At 50.5% G+C, this 9,381-nt stretch overlaps 1 long non-coding RNA gene across 1 annotated transcript; it reads left to right on the top strand.

Annotated features, from left to right (window-relative positions):
- Nucleotides 1–266: 266 nt before the first annotated feature.
- LOC114211455 (uncharacterized) lies at nt 267–2,346 on the top strand. The gene is made up of 3 exons (XR_003609767.2): nt 267–367; nt 1,560–2,066; nt 2,208–2,346. It is a non-coding gene; the product is annotated as an uncharacterized LOC114211455 (long non-coding RNA).
- The last annotated feature ends 7,035 nt before the right edge of the window (nt 2,347–9,381 follow it).

Genomic DNA, 9,381 nt, shown 5'->3' with positions numbered 1-9,381 from the left:
TTGCTTTGCTGTCTCGTCTGCCTGGAAGGCTCCTCTCTGGGTGTCCCCCTGTCTTCCTGTTTTGCTTCCTCTGGACTTTGGCCCACCTGTCACCTTCCCCATGGAGGCTTCCCGACCACCCTGACTCGAGCCTGTCGTCTGTCTTCCCAGCCACCTCTGAGCTGTTTGTCTCAGTAGTACTTCATGCTAACACGCCCTACACTGACGTATTTTTAAAAATTGTGCGTCCGCCTCATTAGGGCCCTAACGTCCCGCGGATTGCTGTCTGTCGGGCGGGGCCACAGCCTAGACTAGCGCACGACACGTCCATGCTGCATCCGGTGTGTGAGGTTCTGCTGGTCGCCTCTGTCCTGCAGCAGGAAAGCAGGTGAGATCCTAGCATCCTGTGTGTCTGGGGTCAATCCTGGTTCTGGCACTAGTAATCCCTACTAAGTTTGCTCTGGGTTTCAGCGAGAGCCCAGTGAGATAAGTGAAGCTCAGGTTTATTTTATTACCCTCTTCCCAGCCAGAGCTCTGGGGTGGATAGGACAACCCCCCAGCCACCAGGGACCCGAGCTCCTCTTTTATCTGGCTGCGCCAGCGTCCTGAGAGCCCGGTTCCCGCCCCACCCTCTCCTGGCCGCGGGACCTCTGGTCCGGACCTCTGTGTTGCCAGCAGGGGGCAGTTCAGTCTCCCCTGAAGAGTCTTCTCGGTGATTTTTGCTTCTCTCTCCTTGGCCCTCCCTGACTAGGAAATGTAGTATTTGGGATGGACATGTTGCCAACCCAAATAAAACTTTTCAGGAACACGCATTTCGGGCAGGTACCTAGCCGTGTCTGACACAGGAGCTGCGTAACTTTGGGCAGATAACGGTAGTGACTTCCCAAAGTCCATCAGTCTCCTAGGGTTGCCGTAACAAAGCCTCGCAGGCTGAATGGCTCACGACCGCAGGAGTGTGTTGTCTGGTCGTCCAGGCAGCCAAGAGGCTGAATCAGCATGTCAGTAGCGTGGGATCCTTTGCTGGAGGCCAGGAGGGAGACACCGCACGCTCTCTCCCAGCGTCTGAGGGACACTGGTTGGGGGAGGGAGAACTTCCCCTCCAGCCTCGTGGGGTCCCTGGCTGGATCTGCACCTGGAGCTGACAAAGACAGGAACGGGAGGGAAGCTTGTAAATGTATGGAATGTAAGTTCTATGGGATGCGGGGGGCCTTCGTGAGGAAATGAAGGCCTGAGGACGTGGTTAGATGCGTCTGATGAAGGGGGGACAGCTGTCAGAGGGCCAGGAGTAGGGGGGAGGCGAGCTAAGCTGTGGGACGCTCCGCAAGGCCTGGTGTCCCTCTGTGTTCAGAGATAAGGCTGCTCCCTTCCTCCCGGTCTGGTGAGGGGTCCTCTCCCACGACAGCCCGGTGACCTTCAAGGACACGGGTGCAGTGGGCACGTGGGGTCCGTGACCTTCCTGCCGCTCAAGCTCCCTCACCTTCAAAGGCGCGCTCTGCCCCGGTGCCTAGGTTGAGGAGTGTGTCCCTGGCTTGCAGGCCCATCGCTGCCGTCTGGCTCATCGTCTGTGTCTCTGCGTTCAGGGCCCACCGCAGTCTTTGCCTTACACCTGCAAGGACCCCGTCTCCACAGCAGGTCACATTCCAAGGCTCCACCAGACTGCACAGGATCCCCGCGACAATGAAGTGTCACCGGCACAGCCTGACCTAGCAGGAACTCGGATCTTTCTACCCAGAAGCGAGTGTGAGGCTATGCACACATCACAAAACTCTTTCTGGAAGTTGTAGTACAGAAAGGGAGTACCTTTCCTGCCTCCTTTATGCTTGTTTTTGTGTAGCGTCACGGCATTTAGTTCTATAAGCAGGTGAATCCTCAGATTTAAACCCGGGCGCACCAGCTCTTGGACTTGAGAACTGTCGCGCACCTGTGCCTTGGGAGGAAGTGTTGGAATATTATCACAAGTGCCGGTAACAGGCAGGGCCTTCTGGGTCAGACGCCAAGCTGGGGTGGTCTGCTGAAGCGCATGCGGCTCACTTTCTGCAACCCGAGAATCTTACACGGTGATGGAGTCTGAGGAGATTAAACCCAAGGTATAACGGGCAGTATGGGTAAACATGAGCGCATTAAATGTGCTGGGCGACCTCGTGGTAGCGCGACATCGGGCTCTGAGCTCCGGGAGGGTGGGGTTCCCAGCCAGCACAATGCAGATGGAATACTGACATTCTCCTCAGGTCTGCACGTTCCCCTCACCATCTGTCATTTGACTTGAAAGATTTGTGGCCCCAAACCCAGGAACACAAAGCAGAATGGAAGTTGACGTGACCAGATTTTGTAGTGAAAATCCGTACCGAAGATTTGACATTTTCTGTATTTGGAGCCATGAAATTAAAGAAGAAAAGCCACGCAGGTATTTCCTTGTCTCTCTCTTTTTTAGTTTTTATTTAAATTCCAGGTAGTTCCCCACGTGGTGCTGCTGGTTTCAGGAGTGGGGTCAGTGACTGAGCGCGTCCCCGCGGCACAGGCGCTCGTCGCGACTCCTTACAGGGTTCTTCCTTCATAGCAAAGGCACTTAAAACGGCTTCTCACTGCATTTTGACCCATCCAAGTCACTAAATGCAATGCTATTTGTGGGTGGAATTCTTAGTCAAATAGAAATGACCTATTTCCTTCTGGATCTGTGACACGGAGAAGGAGGACAGGAAGCGTCCGAAAGTCCCATGTGGGGAGAGCCACGGAGAGCCCTAATGGGGTTTTTCTCAGCTTTTTGCTCCGTCCCCCCTCCCCCCAGGATGCATTTGCTATAAGGGGCGTCTCTCAGTTTACGTGGTAGTCATGGCTACCTGGTCTATTTAACACTTCCCTTCCAGTCAAACTTTTATATTTTTTAAATGTTCTTTACCTACTGAGGATAAAAGTGCCCATCATTGTGTCAAAAGTATCTTCCAACCTTTTTAACCATTGTGTCTTACTACTTGAACTTTAATGAGTGTACTTATATTGATTATAAAATATAATCGATAGGTTATACTCAGGTAAATAATTATAATCATATATAACACATTTTCAGTATTTGTTTCAAAAACTAGAATTGTGGCCACTACATAGAGGTGGGACGGACCCTTCCCCCCAGGCTTGGTTTGGGGGTATAGACCGATGATGCCATGCCCACACCAAGAGGGTATGAAAAGTCTTATTATTCACATAATGAGGCTTTCTGGGGAGGACGGGGTGGTTCCCAAGCAGATCCAGGGAGAGGAGACTGACTGCTTTCATTGTGATCAAGGGGTGGGAATTCCGTGTTGGCCAGGCTTGCGTGAAGTGCCAAAGGAGGAAACACCCAGGGTTTCTTATCAGCTTGCCCAGATGTGGGGCAGCACAGGGTAGTGGTGGGGCTTGAGAGCTCACATCAGTAATGGAGTCAGACTCTTTATTACAAGAGTGAAAGACTTAAACACTTTTATGTTTATTAATAATAAAATGTTTAATTTGTAGTTTATTACTTTTTCCCCATGGTGTTCAGTAACATAAGAAAAAACATTTAAGCACGTTAAAGATTAGCATAAAGTCTTAGAAAGTTTAAGAATTGAAGAAAGGGAGAGTTCTTGAGGTACTATAAAGTAGCTAAAAAATATGGTGCAAAAGGAACTTTCAAGCTGGCTCGTTCAGAGGGTGCTTTACCCAACGTATAATATAATCTTTTCTCCATTAAAAAATAATTTTCACTTCTTAAAAAAAAAAGTGAACAAGTAGCTCGTGTATTATCTTTATTTTGGGCTTCCAATTTTGAGACATTGGAACTAAATCAATTGCTGAGGGCTGTACCACCACTGTGGTATTTGGGGCTTGTCTGTCCCCCATTAGAATGTAAGTCCCTCTAGGGCTGAGACCATTATCAACCCTTAACTGTTTGCTGTTAAACAGTACCTGGCACTATACATAGTAGACACATTAAAAATACCAGAGGATGGATGGGTAGGTGGGAGGATGGACGGATGGATGAGTGGCTGGATGGGGTGGCTGGATGGGCGAATGGAGTCGATCCATAAGAGGGTGGGTAGGTGGATGGATGGAAATGGTGGGGGGTGGTGAGTCCACGTGAGTTGCCACTAGATGGCAGTGCTTTGGGTCTGTCCTACAAATCTTTACAGCAGGGAAACTGTCAGGAGCAAGGTGGCTATTAAGGCTGGAACCCATCAGCGCCATGTGCCCGAACCCCCATGACCAAGCCCCTCATGGCTGCCCCTTCATGCCCACCAACCTGCTAAAATGCCAGGGATTAGTGAGTCATGAAATCATTTCTTTGTAAGGACTCTTAGATATTATCTGTTCTATCCCAATTCCCAAATTTTTCAGTCCAACAAAGTGGGGGACAGCCAAACCTTCACCCCTCAGCAATTGATTTAGTTCCAATGTCTCAAACTTGGGACCCCAAAATAAAGGTAATACACTGAACTACTTCTTCATTTAAAAAAAAAAAAAAAGCACTATAATCTCCCGTAGCAGAGACTTCACACCTATACCACCACGGCCGTGACCGTTTCCAGGACTGCGCCAGCTGACCCAGGAAGCCCTGGCCTGCGTCACATCTACTTCTTACTCCTGGAGGAGTTTTCTGCAAATCAGCTGCTCTGCCAGTTTTGACCCTTCAGCCTGATCTCTTTCTCCTGGCCGCAGCCTAGCTTACCTGGCATTTTTTCTTATACTAAGTGACAGCATTTTTTAAAATCTGAAAGTTCTAGCGGCGAATCCCATTCTGGCCTCTGTGGAAGCCAGAGGTTTCTGTTTTATTTAATCCTAGCATTTCTCAGCACCAGGGGCGCACTCCGCCCTGCTGGATTCCTTCCTGTGTTCCTCACGTTCCCATGCGTTTTAACAATGGTTGAAAACGCACCTTTTCACACACAGGTAGAGTAAGTGCGCTCTAGCCGTCCTTCCCTCCCTTGCTCCTTTTGTGTTCACTACGTGTGTGTTACAGAGAGCCGGGCTCCTTATTTGTCTGTAGGGACAAATAGGGCATTTCCACCCCCAAAATTTGAAGTGCAATCAGATAAAGTACATGAAATCAATAAGATACATAAAATGCACCACGGTCAGTGTAGCAAATATAAGTGCCAGGGTTTCTGGTCAGACAAAGTTGAGAAATTATTCTGAAATACGGATTATTGCAGGGCTGGGCCTTTATGTACAGACTAGGGATGCTAATGCCCACGTCCTGGGCTGGCGTAAAATTTCAGGGCGCATGTATGGCTGTTCCCTGCCCACGCGGTGTTGGGTAGACGCCACGTCCCGCCCCCTCCTCTGTGGCGAGGGTAGAGGCCGGGGTCTGTGAGGACACAGCAGGAGGACCAACCGGCTGTAAGCGTTCGTTCCAGGCGCATGGACAGGGAGGTGCGTCCGTGGAGTCCTCTGGGGAGCAGGTGCTGAGACAGAGTTGGGCGTCCAAGGGCCTTGTCGGGAAGCAACGTCGGTGTGAAGTAGAAGGGACCAGGGAGCAGTCCTGGGCTGCGGAGCCGCAGACCCTCCCACGGGCCAGACTGAGTCTCCCCTCGGCCGACGGGGGCGCTGGCACGAGGTGGCCCGTGGGGCCGTCCTGCCTTGGGTGGAAAGATCCAGGCTCTCGAGCCCCCGCCAAGGACGAGTGTGAGCTTGGCTGAAACGTGGCAGAGCCTGCAGGCATAAGCGCTGGAGGCCGTGAGCTCGCGGCTGCAGCGGGAGGATCCCGGAGGGTGTGAAGGGAGGCACACCTGCACGTCCGTCTCCCTCGGAGACCCGCGGCGCGCGCAGCGCCCCAGCCCCGCTCTTCCCGGCCGCCCGCTCCCAGCACGGCCAGGGGCTGTGGTCTGAGCCGGCACAGGCGACCGCGGGGAGCGGCCGCGGCCGAGGTTTGGAGGCCAGGAGCCCACGCCCACCATGCACGGGGAGCCGGCCGACTCCGGTCAAGGTGGTGGTGACCGTGGCTTCCCGCTGGTCCCCGAGAGTTCGGGGCAGGCAGCTTTCCCCGGCCTCCGAGGCCCCGCCCGAGCCTCTGGGCACGTTCGGCAACGTGTGCAGACGCGTTGGGTGTGTCAGAGCACAGATGGGGGCTCTGCGGGCTCGAGGCCGGGACGCTGCCCCCGCACACGGACGGCCCGAAGCCCGGCTCCAGCCGCACGTGCTCAGACGCGCGAGGGCCCCGCGCACGTCCCCCTGCCAGTTGGTGTCCCGCCTCGGGCTCCGCTCCCAACGCGACTCTCCAGCAAGCTCACCTCGCCGGGGAAGTCCACACTCACTTGAATGTGGACTTGTTTATTGTCTTTCTCCCGGAACCGTCAGCTCCAGACACTGCCATCCGATCAACCAGCAGAGTGCTTGGTCCGCGCTCCAGCGTCCTTGTGGAGGGATTCGTGACAGTATCCGGAGGATGCGTTGGTTTGGAGAGGCTGAGTCCCAGATGCATTTATGGGGTGGACGAAACCGTAGTTTACTTACAGTGTGGTATTTGTCATTTATTTTATTAACGATTGTCCCACATGTTTAGTCAACGCTTTCTTGGGAGTGTGTCACGATATTTGTTTTGCCAGGTAGCATATCTCATTTTCAAAGGGGAGGTACAGAGGACGTAAAGTACAGTCGACCCTTGAACAAACAGGTTTTAACTGTGTGGGCCCACTTCCATGGCGGTTTTGTTTGACAGGTGCAGGACAGCGCTGTAAATGTGTTTTCTCTTCCTTATGGTTGTGGTAGGAGCGTTTCCTTGGCTGACTTTGTTGTGAGAATACAGTGTGTGATGGTTATAACACCAAGTAGGCTTAGGTCGTCAGTGCGGCTTCTGGTCAACAGTGGGCTCTCCTAGTTAAGTTTTGGGGGCATCAGCTCTAGATTTTTGACTGTCCGGGGGCTGGTGCTTGTCACCCCTGCACTGTTCAAGTGTCAACTGTAAAATGTTAGCATCTTTTCTTGACCATTCTCGCTCCCACTCACCCTGCTCCTCCCGTGCCCAGCCTTGCTCATTCAGCCTGGCCTGCACAAGCACTGGGATCACCCCCTCCAGGCCCTGCCCCCACTGTCCCACCACCCAGCCCAGTCCCAGACCTGCACATGGCTGGCTTTCCTGCTGCAGGTCCAGCTCAAATACCCACCCCCAAAAAAAGTTTAAAAAAGAAATTAAAGGGGGCCTTGTTCGCCTGAATGTGCTTAAAAACTTTAAAAAAGACATTAAAGAATTAATACAGTGTAATGCAACTATAGAGGATGCTATTGGAGGGAACAGGGTCCTTCTCCATGAACCACACAGCACGATACTATTCCATCAGCCTGTCTGTCCTCACACCAGTCAGGACAATGCTGAGCCGGAGGCCATAAAATAATTAACCAGGAGTGGTTTAAAAATCTGAGACATTGTGAAAAGTTACCATTCAAAAAGCCAAACAAAAAAAACACCTAAAATTCCCTGAACTCTCTTGACCTTTTGTAACAACTACATTACATACTTTCACATTTACGATGGAATTACGCTCTGAATTGACTTTGAAATATTTTAGTCCTTTTTTGGAATTTCATGGTCTTTGCGGCTTTATTGAACAAAAGGAAAGAAAAGTGGAAATACCAGGAAGCTATAAATGGTGTTTGTTTTTTAACCTAAAAACAAAAACAAACCCCAGCAAACCTAAGCCGTCATGCCACATTTCGCTTCCTTGCCACTAGAAGGTGCTGAGAGCACCACTGAGGGAGAGTTCCCTGCTTAGTGTCAAACCATGCCAAGAAGCGCACGGCAGCCCACGGAGAAATCCACATATACGTTCATTTTTGGAAAAATCAACTGACACTGGTTTGATTTAGGAAGAGAACATGTAAAAGTCTGTTTTTCCTCCAATGGGAAAACACGTAATCATCAAGTTTGTTACTAATGTTCAGTCCAGAAAAGTAATATGAAGGAAGGCATACCAAAACATTACCTCTTGTCTCTCAAATGTACTAAAGTAACCTGGGGCGCGTTCTTGAACCCAGGGACATGCTTCCTGACGTTTATACCAAAATATCAGACAAGTGAACAGAAATGAATGGACGCTGTGTTCAGAAGACCCTGGAAGCTCTATGACGGTAAATAGATTTGGGGCTCCAGAAAACATCTTTATTCATTAGCACTGCTTTCTGGTTGTGTGGTCTTGAGAAACAAACGTGACGTCTGCGTGCTTCTCGGTCTCCACAGGAGCAAGCGCAGGTGGGGATGCCGCCGGACCGCGGGCAAAGCATGTGGAAGAGTATCCAGCCCGTAACACGGACTCGCGAAATTCTAGTATCGGAATCATCATCGTAGTTGTGTCTGTGTTTTCTGATGTTACGAGTGTGCATGTGTTAATGTGATCATCCGGAAAGATAATAAACTTTTTGTTTTTTTTTCTTTTTGTTTGGATAGCTCACGTTGGGAAGGAGGGAATTGGATTTACTACATTCGATAAAAATTGTAAGTCAGTTCTCATTTGCCCAGAAAGCTAAGTGGTCAGGTCTTTTTAATGTCTAATTTTCTAGCTTTTCTGAACAAGAATGCACTTACCATCTATGGATTCTTTCTGCATTAGGTTCATTAGCATCAGTTCAGGCTGACAGGCAAAAATTAAACATATTTGAGGTGTAGGATATAGTAAGAACTCAAAGTACATTGTAGGAGTAGAAAGAGGCCATTAAAAAAGTCATGGGGACAATTTGCACCACAGCCCCTCCTTGGTAAGCCAGTGCGTTTGTTTGGAACGTAGACGCTTGGCGAGGTGAGTGTGTGGGGGCATGGTGGACATGAAAGCCTGGGCATAGGGTGGGTCATTGCTTTATAGAAGGAAGGAGTTTGGTACTGCTCAATGTGAGGGGAAAGATGAGGGGAGTCTACACAGGTCTGCGTGGAAATGTCCACGTCACTGGTGGGCAGTATGTGACCGACCCCGCAGTTCTGGAGGGTCCATGTCCTCAGGTTGGCACAGAATGATGAAAAGGCTAGATTTCACATTGTGGGTGCTGGTTGGACAGAGACATGGGGGTCACGAGACCACATACCTTTCCAGAAAATCTTGACATTTGGACACTCCCAGCAGTGAAACTGGGGCTGGAGATAATTCGACCTCATAGGACAGGGGTGAGGGGGCTGGGCGCTCCAGTGGCTGCATCCGGATTACATAAAGATGGGGGTGGGGGGCCAGGTACACGTTGGGAAGAGAGCTGGGTATGGGGAGAGCACTCAGTTTTGCTGATGAAACTCCGACGACATGTGTATCTTTATCTTTTATCTCTAATATTATAACAGTCACCTTTTTTTAAACTTTTATTTGCATTTATTTTATGCAGAATTTACTCCCGGACCCTAGTTTTTGTTTCTTGGGTTTCTTCTGGGATGTCTTTTTCTTCTGTGCAACCTCCTCCTCTGGTTTAGGAACAGTC

Source organism: Eumetopias jubatus, unplaced genomic scaffold (assembly GCF_037043125.1).
Source record: "Eumetopias jubatus isolate StellerSeaLion01/CBP00866 unplaced genomic scaffold, mEumJub1_p1.0 scaffold_13, whole genome shotgun sequence".
In the NCBI taxonomy this organism is placed as follows: domain Eukaryota; kingdom Metazoa; phylum Chordata; class Mammalia; order Carnivora; family Otariidae; genus Eumetopias; species Eumetopias jubatus.
The sequence above is the reverse complement of the archived record's forward strand: the minus strand, read 5'-3'. Positions and strand labels throughout refer to the sequence as shown.